This window comes from Dromiciops gliroides, chromosome 1 (genome assembly GCF_019393635.1).
Source record: "Dromiciops gliroides isolate mDroGli1 chromosome 1, mDroGli1.pri, whole genome shotgun sequence".
In the NCBI taxonomy this organism is placed as follows: Eukaryota; Metazoa; Chordata; class Mammalia; order Microbiotheria; family Microbiotheriidae; genus Dromiciops; species Dromiciops gliroides.
Window position 1 is genome coordinate 415,244,213 of NC_057861.1, and position 13,942 is coordinate 415,258,154.

Sequence of the window (13,942 nt, forward strand, 5' to 3'; positions counted from 1 at the left end):
CTGAAATGTCAGTTGTTTTGATCAGTTTTTTAGTTGACTCCCTACTACTCTCTAAGTGAACCATCATATCTGTAAAGATTGATAGTTTTGTTTCTTCGTTGCCTATGCTCATTCCTTCAATATCTTTTTTTTCTTATCTTATTGCTATGGCTAGCATTTCTAGTACAATATTGAATGCCAAAGAGATTTCCCTAAAACTCAGGTCTGCCCAGGTCATTCCTGTACTCATAAAACTTCAGTGGCTCCCTACTGCTTCTAGGGTAGAAAACTAACTCCTCTGTTTGACATTTAAAGACCTTCACAATCTGACTCTAACGTCTTTTCCCAGGATTATTGCAAATTACTCAAATTACTTCTCTTCATGTAAATTCATTGCAAATTCTACATTCCAGCCAAACTGCTGGTCTCTGAATAACATTTCATATCTCAACTCTGTACAAGTGGAAAGTGTCCATAGGAAGATAAGCAAAGGTGAAGGACCTTTAATCCACATTATACAAGGAATACTTAAAGGAAATTGGGATATTTAGCCTAGGGAGGAGAATTTTGAGGAGGACAAAACAGCCACCTTCAAGTATTTAAAAGAATGTCAGAGAATTAGTTCTATTTGTCCCCAGGGAGCAGAATCAAGAACATTGTGTGGAAAGTACAGACAGCCATATATTAATTTGATGTCAGAAAAAAACTTCCTAACAAGGTAACAAGTTGATTTGGTGGGTAGAGCTCTGGTCTTTTCTTCAGACAAAGCCGAGTTCAAATCCTACCTCAAGATACTAGCTGTGTGACCTGGGGATGCCACATCTCCCAACCTTAGATTCCACATCTGTAAAATGGGGATTAAAAATGGCACATACCGGGGGTAGCTAGGTGGCGCAGTGGATAAAGCACCAGCCCTGGATTCAGGAGGACCTGAGTTCAAATCTGGCTTCAGACACTTGACACTTACTAGCTGTGTGACCCTGGGCAAGTCACTTAACCCCCATTGCCCCGCAAAAAAAAAAAAATGGCACATACCTCCCAGGGTATGTGCTCAGATGAGATATTTATGAAGTGGTTTTGCAAACCGTAAAATTGCAAATAATTAATAAATGTTGCAAAAAATAAAATGCTAGTTACCATCATCATCATCATTGATATTATAGCTTTCTGGGAAGAGAATGTGCTGCCTCCAGAAGTAATGGGTTCCCTCTTGTTAGATGTCTTGGATGTCATCCAGCAGAGCCTAGATGATCACTCGATTGCTATGTTATAATGGAGATTATAGAGGACCCCTAAAGTCCCTGCCACCTCTACAATCCTGTGATTTCATGATATGCCTGGAATGTTGTCCCTCCTCATTATTGCTAGTAGTTTTATCTGTTCTTTGCTGTCCTCCCCTTACCTTCAAGTAATAATAACATTTGCAAAGTGCATTGCAATTTATAACTGTTGTGTGTATAAAATGCTCAGTGCAGTACAAACTATTTACTGGTACCATGTGTAGGATCAATTACAATATAGCAAAACACTCCATTGCAGAGCTCTAACTTTGTCATAATGGTAATTCCTTCTAAAGAATGAAAATGAATCCTTAGGAGTCAACTTTGCTTTATTGTTTGTATTATTTCAGCTATTTCATCATCATACATTTGTCCTCAATGCCAATCATCTGAATATAAGTGAGATAAAGACAGCTTGCTTGGTGAGAAAAGATACACACACACACACACACACACACACACAGAGCAAGTAAAATAAAATTTAAAAATTTAATGCCTTTTTCCAAATCCCTATTACTTCCTGTTCATCAGTCCTGATAGATTTGGTCTTTCCCAATGTGTGTGTGTGTGTGTGTGTGTGTGTGTGTGTGTGTGTTTATGTATATTGTGAATGTCTCTTTATATTTATTTTATCTGTCTATCTATCTATCTATCTATCTATCTATCTATCTATCTATCTATCTATCTATCTATCTATCTATCTATCTATCTATCTACCTACCTACCTACCTACCTACCTACCTACCTACCTACCTACCTATCTGTATATCTTTTTTTTTTCCAGTGAGGCAACTGGGGTTAAGTGACTTGCCCAGGGTCACACAGCTAGTAAGTGTTAAGTGTCTGAGGCCGGATTTGAACTCAGGTACTCCTGACTCCAGGGCCGGTGCTCTATCCACTGCGCCACCTAGCTGCCCCCCTATCTATATATCTATCTATCTGTCTTTCTATCTGTGCTTTCAAATGACAGGTAGCCCCACAGTCTCCTCTGTACTTATATTTGATTGCAAATAGGCTCCCTGAGAATCACAAATAGCTATCATTCCTTCTATGGATAGCAACATAATTTGGGGGTACAATTTCCTAGCCAGTAGTGAATTCATAATTAGCTAAAGCCGTTATTCATCTCTGCCAAGCAGCATCCACTGATCAAAGCAGACATCAATGGGTTATCTATTCCCACTTGAAATCTTGATCCATACACAAAAACTCTGAACTTTTCAATGACAGACTATTTCAAAGATAAAATTCTAAGTTGAGTATTGGATATTGAGTTTCACTGCTAGTAAGTTTTCTTCCAGTAAATGCCACAGGTATTTTGCAACCAGTATCTTCTTGATATAAATTTGCTCCCAAACCTTCCAAACTAGCATAGTATTCAGCATAAAAGTTTTGTTTTTGGGGCAGCCCAGAACAAAGATGGTGCATTTTGTAAGGCAGTTAAACAAATATTTAAAAGTTTATTTTCTTCTCAAACAACTCCAAAGTGCTTCTAATGGATTTAGAGAATTTAATTTTTTTGGTCATTATACTTTTGGTTCTTTGAAGTATTATCTCCAATGATATTGTTGAGAGTTTTAGCAAAATCAGGATAATTCTTCAAAATTTGCCACAGTAGCTACTAAATCTTGCCCAGATACTAGTGACTCTTAGAGGTCCTACAAAACTGTTGTTGAGTCATTTTTCAGTCATGTCCAACTCTCCATGACCCCATTTGGGGTTTTCTTGGAAAAGATACTGGAGTGTTTTTCCATTTCCTTCTCCAGCTCATTTTACAAATGAGGAAGCTAAAGTAAAGAGGGTTAAGTGATCTGCCCAGGGCTACATAGCTAGTAAGTATCTGAGGCCAGATTTGAACTCAGGAAGATGAGTCTTCCTGACTCCAGGCCTGGTGCTCCTTCCATTATGCTGCCTAGCTGCCCCTACAAAACACAGCTAGTAAGTGTCAAGTGTCTGAGGTCGGATTTGAACTCAGGTCCACCTGAATCCAGGGCCAGTGTTTTATCCACTGTGCCACCTAGCTGCCCTCACCATCGGTCTTTCAATGTGACTCTACTTATCACAAACTTCAAGGGTCTCTCCTCCTTTTACTGGATAGTTATGAATGAAATTGGTATATGTTTAATAACATATTAATAACCGCTAGCATTTATATTACACTTTAATGCTTACAAAATACTTAACATATTATCTCATTTGATCCTCACAATAACCATGTAAAGTGGGTACTATTGTTATCCCCATTTTACAGGTGAGAAAACCAAGGCTTAGAGAGGTCAAGTGACTTGTCTAGGGTCATACAGCTGGGAAGCATCTAGGGAAGGATTTGAATTTTTGACTCTAAATGTAATCCTAATCAATGTACCACCTAGCTGCTAGTTGAGGTGTCCTGTCAACACCAACATTGTTGTCAGCAATGCCTTTCTTGTCAGGTAATTTCAAAGGTTTCGGTTTTTTTTTAAATGTTTATACTTTGGCTGATACCAAGTATTATGCCTTTAAGACTTCCTAAAAATCTAGCTCTTTTTCCACCCCCACCCCCAACCCTACCCCCACTGTTGTAAAGCTTCATTACATTTCTAACCTAACTATCCCATGTTTCTTCCCCAGGGGAACATGGGACCTTCCCAGAGAAAAAACCTGAATTGGACCTGTGGTTCTACTGTAATGTAATGTTATACTCTAAGGTTCAGGGAAACCTATTAACATTCACAGCTGTTTCTTGAATCTTATGGCTTTTTCTTCTACGTTAATGTTAATAATTTATCTGCAAATAGTATCTCTTTAATTATCATCTTTTCAGCTGTATTAAGTATTCCCTCATCCTCTGTGAGAGGTTTGGCAATCAAACTTCAATCACTTTCTGAAGCCTGACCCACGAGGAATTTTTATCCTTAGGTAAATTACAGAATACAGGTAGAGATTTTGCTTTCTTCTTATAACTCTTAGTGACAGCAATAAACAGGAAATGCTTTCTGAATAACAAAAATGTTGTGCATTGTATATTTATGTCTTTATTTTATCTACACTATTATAATTAAGAATCACCCAGATTGAGATATGTTTTACATGTCAATTCATGTTCTAATGAATTAGGGAGAATGGGCTATGGTGACCCCTACCAGGAATGCAGAAGGACACCCAAGCTGAGCAGAGTGAACTGACTGGTAGAGAGGAAGAGAAGGGGTAGTAGCGACCCAAAAGGAAAAGGACAGTGCCAAAATGGCTAAAAACACCACTTCTCCTGAGACCATGACAGTCAATGACAGAGATCAGTCTAAGCCTGAGAAATGAATCAGAATAGTGATAATAATGCTCATATTAATACTAATGCTAATACTTATATTAATAATAGCTAGCATTTATATAGCATTTTTAGCTTTGTAAACCACTTTACAAATATTATCTCATTTCATGCTTACAACTACCCTGGGAAGTAAGTGCTATTATTATCCCCATTTTACATATGAGGAAACTGAGATAAACAGAGGTTAAGTGACTTGCCCAGGGTTACAAAGCTAGGTCACACAAGCTCAATCTGAGGCCAGATTTGAACTTGGGTCTTCCTGATTCCAGGCCCTGTGCTCTATCCACTCTACTACCTAGTTGCCTAACTGGGGCCACCTGGAAAGAAATATTCAGTGCTTTATGTCTATACTACACTAACAGTTCCATGAAACTTCCTGGGATTTATTTGGCCTAAGGACTGTTTGCTCCCCAAAGTTCCCTCTCCCTGTAGTTCTGTACAATAATTATGTGTGCTATCCCGAGAAATGTAATGCATGCTCTGAGACAGCTATCCAAACTATGTGAACTTTCACTTGCACTGGCGAGATTGGGTGCCCAGAGCAAGGCTGTAAGTCCCCTAGGACTCTAAGGGTTGGTGGTGTCTTGTCCGCGGTGTGTTGTCTCATGCTTTTGGCTTGAACCTCTCTCTCACTATGTTTCCCACCAAGATTATGGATTAATTAATTAATATCAATTAATCTTCCAGACCCAATTAGGTTTTTTTTTTGGGGTGGGGGTTTAACTAGCACAGGCATCATAACAGTTTATATAAACATCTTCCCCTGAGTCTATTACTCACTCTCCTACAAGTACTTACAGAGTCCAGGGAAAAAGAGAGCTCAAAATTAGGATATGTGGCACAGAGGTAACTCACAGCTCCTAGCTGTGGGAAGTCCTTTTCTCCCTTTCTTGGGGTGCCCAAGAAGTTCCCCTTGGCTTCCTGGTATAGCTTCTTTGCTATCCTTGGTGCCTGTGCTAAATACTACCATCAGCTGACCCAGGGACACTGAAGGGAAGTCCAAAATCTGCAGGACCCTTTGAAGTTTACAGATCCTCCTCCACCCAAAGGTGGGGTGAGAGGAAGGAAACCTTGTCCAAAACCAAGGCTCTTTTCTTTTTCCTCCCCCTACATGGTTTCTTTTCAGTTTTTGCTGGAATGGAACACTCACTCTTATCTCTGGAATAATTATGATTATTAACTAGCTCACAATGGAGCACCAAACTCAACCATAAAGGCAGCCCTGAATATTGACTCAGAAAATCACAAATTAAAATTATCTACATTGTATTGTATTTTTATTTTGTTAGACATTTTCCAATTACATTTTAACCTGTGAGATTGACACCAATGTAAAAGACCCCTAGGATATGACCCAGTTTCTTCAAACTACTTGAACAGGATTCCTGTGCAATATCACTCCAGTTGTTGAGCTTTCTTTCACTGAGTCTAGAGACAGTTAGTGACTAGTTGATTGAAATTAAATAAACAATGATTGCAACTGAAGTTTAAGTAACAAGGGATCTTTAAGTGGGATGGCACAGCTTTCTTGATTTATTCCATCAACTCTACTCTTACCAGTTGAAAAGAGCAACCGCCTAAGAGATTAGAAAGTGGAAAAGAAATCAAATTCTCTGGGGTTCTGACAATGGAACATTCAGCTAATGTCAGTGAATGACAAGGAAACTTGTCACTGGAGAAACTTATCAATATGGAATGATGGAGCAGGTTTCCAGTTTCAACACACATTTCTCCCATGATAAAAGGTTTTAATACTAGGAAGAGCTTCCTCCCACTGGGAAGAGACAAGCCCAGGCTTACGGTTCCTGTAAATGAGGGAGAAGGCGAGAGCCTGGACTTCCTTCTCTTGGGGCCAAGACTGCCCCAGCCCTGTTTTTACAGGGAAAAGATCTCATGCTCTTTCTTTTGCTTTATCAAATCAAAGTGTCATTAAGTTCCTTCACAAAACAATCATGATCTTTCTTCATTTTCTCCGTTCCCGGTGAAAAGAGAATCACTGTAAAAACACAGATGCCTGAAGACCCATTGTCAATGGGTCTTCAACCCAGAAACACAAAAAACAAAGAACAACACAGACAACACAGAAAACAAAGAAAAAATAATTGTAGTTTTCATTTAAATACATTTAAATGACATTAAATTGGAAAATTTAAATTTTACAAAGTGCTTCACACATATCACAATGTAGCCATTCTAAATCCCTGTTTTACAGATAAGAAAACTAAGGGAAAGAGAGACTATATGAATTGTCTATGTTCACCCTGCTGGCAAGTGTTCTAGGTGAATTCAAATACCTTTGGTTGTCCCTGACTTGTCCAGAGATTAATTCTGCTGGAAAGAGACACTGTAGATGTTAGAGATGCACTCATCTTGAAATTGTAGCCCTGGAAGCAGGTGAACTCCCCATATTCCTCTATTGCCTTTTCTCCAAAACTGACTGTCCCTGCTGCTGGCATTTGGTGGGGGGGGGGGGTGTAGGGCAATGGGGGTTAAGTGAATTGCCCAGGGTCACACAGCTAGTAAATGTCAAGTGTCTGAGCCCAGATTTGAACTCAGGTCCTCCTGAATCCAAGGCCAGTGCTTTATCCACTGCGCCACCTAACTGCCCCCCCCCCACCTCGGCATTTTAAAAGAATGTGCCAGATAAGGAGAGCAAATGGAGAGACTCAGCGGAATACAGAGACAGAGAAAAAGTCAGGAGTATAGCTACATGAAGTAGACAGCTGACCCTTATCATCAGTGGTCATGTGTCCAGATTCATACATTCCTATATTGTTAAAGCTGGAAAGGACCTTAGAAATAATTGAATCTAGGGAGACACAGAAAAATCAAGTGATCTGCCAAGATCCCACAGCTAGTTAAAAACAGAGATGAGACTGAAATCCAGGTTCCCTAGATTCTAATCCAGGGGGCTTTCTATCCATCACAGAAGTCTTTTCAAAAAATAAACGTTTTATTTAAAATTTTGAGTTCCAAATTCTACCCCTCCCTTTTGTCCCCCTCCCTGAGGCAGTAAGCAATCAGATATAGGTTATACATATGTAATTATGTAAAAAATGTCCATATTAGTCAATTCTTAAAGATGGCAGGAAACTTTAGAGATCATTGAAGTCAAACTCTCTAACTTACATTATAAAACGAGAAACCTAAAGTTTCAAGGGAGCTTAGAGTCCATTTAATCCTACCTTCTACCCAGGAATTCTCCCTATCAAATTCCTGACAGGGCCTAGAGTTGCTCCTCTTCCTCTTCTTCCTCTTCCTCTTCTTCCTCTTCTTCTTCTTCCTCTTCCTCCTCCTCTTCTTCTTTTCTTCTTCTTCCTCTTCCTCCCCCTCCTCCTCCTCCTCCTCCTCCTTCTCCTCCTCCTCCTCCTCCTCCTCCTCCTCCTCCTCCTCCTCCTCCTTCTTCTTCTTCTTCTTCTTCTTCTTCTTCTTCTTCTTCTTCTTCTTCTTCTTCTTCTTCTTCTTCTTTTTGGTTTGGCAGGGCAATGAGGCTTAAGTGACTTCCCCAGGGTCATACAGCTAGTAAGTGTCAAGTGTCTGAGGCCAGATTTGAACTCAAGTCCTCCTGAATCCAGGGTGGGTGCTTTATCCACTGCAACACCTCACTGCCCCCTTGAATACTTCTAATGATGGACAGTTTGCTACTCTGTGAGGTTGTGGATTCATTGGTAGATGGCTCTAATTTTTATAAAATGTGTGTTTAATAGAAAATTCACCAATTCCAACAGAATGGGTTAAGAATTTCAAGTAGATTTCCCTTGAAACCTGGTCCTCTGATCCAAAATAGGGTACTCCTATAGTTGCACTGCTTCCTTGGTTTCATACTCTTTCTCCAGCACTATGACTGACCTTACTAGGGTTGGACTAGAGGTCTTTCAAGATCAGGCATCCTGGTGTCTTGGAAAGAATACAGGATTGAAGAATCCTGATCTCTAGTTACACTAGAAACTACCTGAGACTTTAGGATTTAGGCATTCTAACATCTCTGTACCTTAATTTCCTCAACTGTAAAAGGATAATGATAAAGAAATCATAAATAAATTGTATCAATAAATGAATTTTATGTAAATAAATAGATGACATAACAAATGAATAAATAAATAATGATGGAATGAGGATAATTGGCTTGTTGTAAGAGTCAAATGAAAGTAAACAATATACTATGAAATACAAAAGATCCTATAGCAGGGGAATGCTAGAACTAGCCACTAGTTAAATATTCAGTTTGAGCATTTACACCTCAGAAATCAGTAAACATTACTTAACAGAATATGACGTGTTATTATCTAGACTTTAAAAAGTAATGGGGGAGGGGCAGCTAGGTGGCGCAGTGCATAGAGCACCGGCCCTGGAGTCAGGAGAACCTGAGTTCAAATCTGGCCTCAGACACTTAACACTTACTAGCTGTGTGACCCTGGGCAAGTCACTTAACCCCAATTGCCTCACTTAAAAAAAAAGTAATGGGGGAAATGTTAATAATGCAGATTAAACTTAAAAGTATGTCACATAAACATTTCCCTCCTTGGAGAGTTAGTTGTTAAACATTTACCAGCACACTGCTTTTTGCAAGTTATTATTTTTAATCATACAGCAGAGATCACAGATCAACCACTGGAAGGGGTCACAGAGACAATATAGTCTGACATTCTCATTTTACACGTGATGAAACAGAAGCTGAGGAAACTTAAGTGATTTGACCAGGGTCATATAGTAAGCAAAGGAAGCATGATTTGAATCCAGGTCCTCTGGCTTGAGAGCTAGTGATTAATTCTACTGTTCACAGTCTATCCCTAGCTTCCCTGCTACTTGATCTGCCAATACTGTTGGAATAGACTTGTCTTTGCCCTCCCTACCCTCCTTTCATAGTTTGACATTGCTTCCCTTCTTGATTCCTGGTGGTTAGTACTTACACCCCTCCTACCTACCCAAATTACTTTGTATATATTTTGTATTTATACTTATTTATATTTATGTTGTTTTGCCTCAGTGGAGCATAGTCTTATGGGGGACTGGGATTGTTTCCTTCTCTTCTTTTTCAGTGACATTACCTTTAACCTCCCCAAGCCTGAACTATTGCAGTGACCTTTGGGATGGCTTGACTGTGCTACAAGTCTCTTCTCACTCTGGTCCATCCTCTGTTCAGCCACTGAAGTGCTTTTCCTAAAGCATGGGGTCCTATCACCATTTCCCTCCCCCAAATAAACTCCATTGGTTCCCTATGACCTCCAGGATCAAATACAAAATCCTATTTGGTGTTCAAAGCCTTTTAAAGGTAGCTCCACCTACCATTCCAGTATTTTTTTTTTTTTTTGCTGGGCAATGAGGGTTAAGTGACTTCCCCAGGGTCACACAGCTAGTAAGTGTCAAGTGTCTGAGGCCAGATTTGAACTCAGGTCCTCCTGAATCCAGGGTTGGTACTTAATCCACTGCGCCACCTAGCTGCCCTCATTCCAGTATTCTTACACCTTACTGTAAATCTAGAGACACTGACCTCCTTGTTGTTCCATATATGACACTCCATTTCTCAGCTCTAGGCATTTTCTCTGTCTGTTCCCCAGGCCTGGAACACTCTCCCTCCTCATCTCTGTCTCCTGGCTCCCCTCAAGCCCCAATTAATGGCCTACCCCCCTTGCCGGCCCCCCCTTTTTTTAACAGGAAGCTTTCTCCAATCTCTCTTAATTTCCTATTTATTTGCATATAGCTTGCTTGTACACATTTGTTTGCATGTTATCTCTCCCTTTAGAATATGAGCTCCTTGAGGGCAGGGATAGTCTTTAGCCTTTCTTTATATTCTCCCCTCTCCCCCCCCCCCCCCCCCCCAGTTTAGCACAGTGTCTGGCACATAGCAGGTACAGGCTAAATGCTTATTGACTGACTGACTTCTACTAGAACAACCCGTAACACTGGCAGACACTTAATAATGCCTGTTCAATTAAATTAATTTGAATTGAAGGAGAACAAAGTGATTAGAAACAGAAGAAACCAACAATCCCAGTTGCCAAATAAAAGTATTCATTAGTCTTATTGTGTTCTAATTTTCCTAAAAACAAACAAAACACCAAAACATTTCCTTCAGAGAAAAAGAAATAGCCTTGAATGCTGGGCTCATCATCTTTATATTTATCACTTGCCCAAAATAGAAAAAAGATTAGGTGATTTTATGGGTGGAGCCTTTGAAAATTAGGGAGGTTAAAAAAAAAAAGATTACCTAGCCTAAGAGGGTTCTAGGTCAGCATTTCTCAAGCTAATGTATCCACATAATACTTTTGTGGTTAGAAATATAATGATGGAGCCTCTAAAGGCTGCACCAGGGTCTGGGAATTTGGAATCCACCAGGGAGAGCGGCAAGGGAGGGTTGGTGAAACTTAGAGAGAAAATTGAGAAAATGTAGCCTTTTTTCCATACCAAAACATTGCTGCATATAAGAAATTTAGGTACATACGCAATTCATATTTAATGTTTTAGAGAGAGAAATATAGCTAGCAGAGACAGCCTTTGTATGATGCCCAAGCAAGGTGAGGGGGGGGGGGCTCCTGGGAACACTCGTAGTATCTATCTCTAGATAGTTTCTGTTTCTAGATAGATGGACAGGGAAGCATCCAGCATGAATAAAGTAGAAACTAATATGTATCATTCTGTATACAACACAGTAGCACTTTAATTGGAAGTTTCCTCATCTCTAAATGAGGGAATTTGATATATAGCTCCCCTTCCACTCCCAATGATCTAGGATTCTATTTACAAGTTTCTGGTCTTTCACAGAGGGTGGGGGAATGCATAGATTGAAGCTAGGGTGTAGTTTCTGATAGTTGAACTTTTGCAGGGTTATATCTTTGCCAAGAAAACCCAAATGAGGTCATGAAGATTCGGACAAGACTGAAACGACTCAACAACAACAAAATTATTTTGATAACTTTACTTCCAAAAAGTCCCATAAGGAAAAGGAAGGACCAAGTGGAAGATACAGTGGTAAGATTGTTGGATTTGGAGTCAGCTCCCAATGCTATTACCTTTGTAACCCTTAGGCCAACCACCGAACCTTGGTGAACCTCAGCTTTCACATCTGTAAAATGAGAGAGCTAGATCTAGATGAACTCTAAGGTTACTCCCAGCTCGTTAAAATGGGAATAATGAGATCGGCCAAGGTTCCAAAATGAAAGCAGAAGTTGTCATAGCTAACTCTTCCTACAACTGTCTCATTCGGTTGAAGCATAACCCGACGCCAAGGATGGATGGCCTCTTGTCAGGTATGTTTAGCAGGGATTCTTACTCAAGTACCGACCTGACCTCTGAGGTCTCTTCCGACTGTGAGGAACCCCGATGCTCAAACGGGTTATAACCCGACCCTCCTCGACTATGAGAGACAAAGCAGAGACAAAAGCACCTGGAAGGAAAGCGACGGTCTGCGTGCTCTTTGAAAACACTCAAACTCAAAGTGTTAAGTGTACTAAAAGTTCTCATCTCCCCAACGTTAGCGCTCGATCGAGGTCTCTCTGGGCGCAGCGGACCCCAACCTGGGGAAGGGAAGCAAACTCGCGGTCAGGAGAGGCGGGATGCCCTACTGAGATTAAGTGAAGGAAAGGGTGAAGGAGGAGGAGGAAGACTTGCTTTCCCAGAACCAGGAAGCAACACCAGTTGTAGAGCACTTACGTCCAGGTCCTGGAGCTCGGCTGCTAACTGGGGCCGAGATGTCGAAGCGCTGCGGGGCTTGGGGGGTGGGGGGAACTCGCTTGTCCTCCCGGGTCGTGGAAGGCGCGGGGACAACGCGGCCAGGGGCTCGCTCTGGGAAGCTGCCCCGGCCCCCACCTCCGTAAGTTTGGGCTATGAATCAGTCGCAGGCTTAGTGCCGGGGCGGGGGCTGGAGTTACTGGAAAAGTCGGGGAGGTGAGGCAGGGGCGGGGGCAGGGGGGTGGGGGTGGGTGGGAATGGGAGGGAGGAAGAAGAGAGAGGCGGGAGGACTTTTGCAATTTCCCGTCTGGTTCCGGCACTTGATACTCCTGGAGACCCAAAGGAATTCGGCCACTTTTACTCTTCCAGGGAACAGCTGGGAAAATGGCCCTGACGCAGAAGGAGGGGCATTTAACCTCTCGGGCTTTCCATTCGGATGGGGGATGGTGGGGAAGAGACGTGCTTTGCGTGGTAAAGAGAGAAAGTAGGAGAAAGTGATGGTGGCGGTGGTGGTGGTGGGGGGGGGGACGGGGGGAGCGGAGTTGCGGGGCCGGGGAAGCGAAAGAAATATTAAAACCTAAGACTTCTAGGCTCCTTATGAGAAAGTAAAAGTACTGCGTTCACAGCTTTAGCGACAGCCACCTCCCTCTCCGTGGGTCCCAGTTCCTGGGTCCTTGCGTTTCACCTCTGCCTGCCTCATCCCCTTCCACATAACTCCAAGGACAGGAGTTGACCTAAAAAAGATGAAGAATAAGGACTTCCTGTACGTCCTCTGGCTGTCCCCATACAAGGTGCCTCCTAGTCAGTGTTTGGAAACTGAAAACACTAACTTGAGAAATCCCTAATCAGAATTCAAGCAGAAACATGGATCCATATAAAAGTCTCTTCTCTTCTGAGGAGTAAGAAGAGAAAGGATGGAAGGAGGGAGGGAGAGAGAGAGAGAGAGAGAGAGAGAGAGAGAGAGAGAGAGAGAGAGAGAGAGAGAGAGAGAGAGAGAGAGACTGAGAATTCCCAACCAATATCCTCAGTCACTAGGAGGACTTCTTGCCCTAAGTTAGGATTGGGAAACTATGCTTGAATAAATGACTAGAAATAGCCCACACGCCCTCGACTTAACTGTGCTATATCGACAGGGACCGCTTTGCTCAGCTACTTGGAATTTCAAGAACAGTAATGTTCAATTTCTTTCTAGTTAAAGTGGCATTTTAGGGACATTCCTCTAAGAGGCTCAATGGTGTGAAGAATTTAGTCTAACTCCCTCAAGTTATTTATGAGGATGAGGAAACCGGGGTTCACAGTAGTTAAATGGCATGCTTATGTCAAGCTAAGCGAGGGGGAGAGCTAGAAATAGTCTGTAGGTCTCCTGGTCTCGGTTCAATTGATCGTTCCGCAATTATACCTAATTGATGGAATGGATTCTCACCTGGCCTAATTACCTTTGTTGATTAGTGCAAGCTTCCCTTAGAGGGAGCAAGAATAGCTTGGATCTATGTGGACTGCTGGAATTTGAAGTTTTCTTTTTAATGTGTCTCCTGCCTCCTCCCCCGCCTCCTCCCTTCCCACTCTCGACTCTGGAGCCCTGCATACTCTCATCTCAGAGTATTCTCTTCTCTCTTTTTCTGGTATCTTTTCCAGTCCCCCCTCCCATTCACCTCCAAACCCCAACCATGCCATATTTCCATGCCTCTGGGGATGAGCAAAATCTCCA

General features: G+C 41.6%; 1 protein-coding gene across 1 annotated transcript in view; it reads right to left on the reverse strand.

The window, feature by feature from the left end:
- The window catches only part of OSMR (oncostatin M receptor), an 80,574-nt gene extending 68,157 nt beyond the window's left edge, over positions 1-12,417 (reverse strand). The window contains exon 1 of the mRNA XM_043978771.1: positions 12,217-12,417. The gene's annotated coding sequence lies outside the window, so the exon portion shown is untranslated. The remainder of the gene's footprint in view (positions 1-12,216) is intronic.
- Between the last annotated feature and the right edge of the window lie 1,525 nt (positions 12,418-13,942).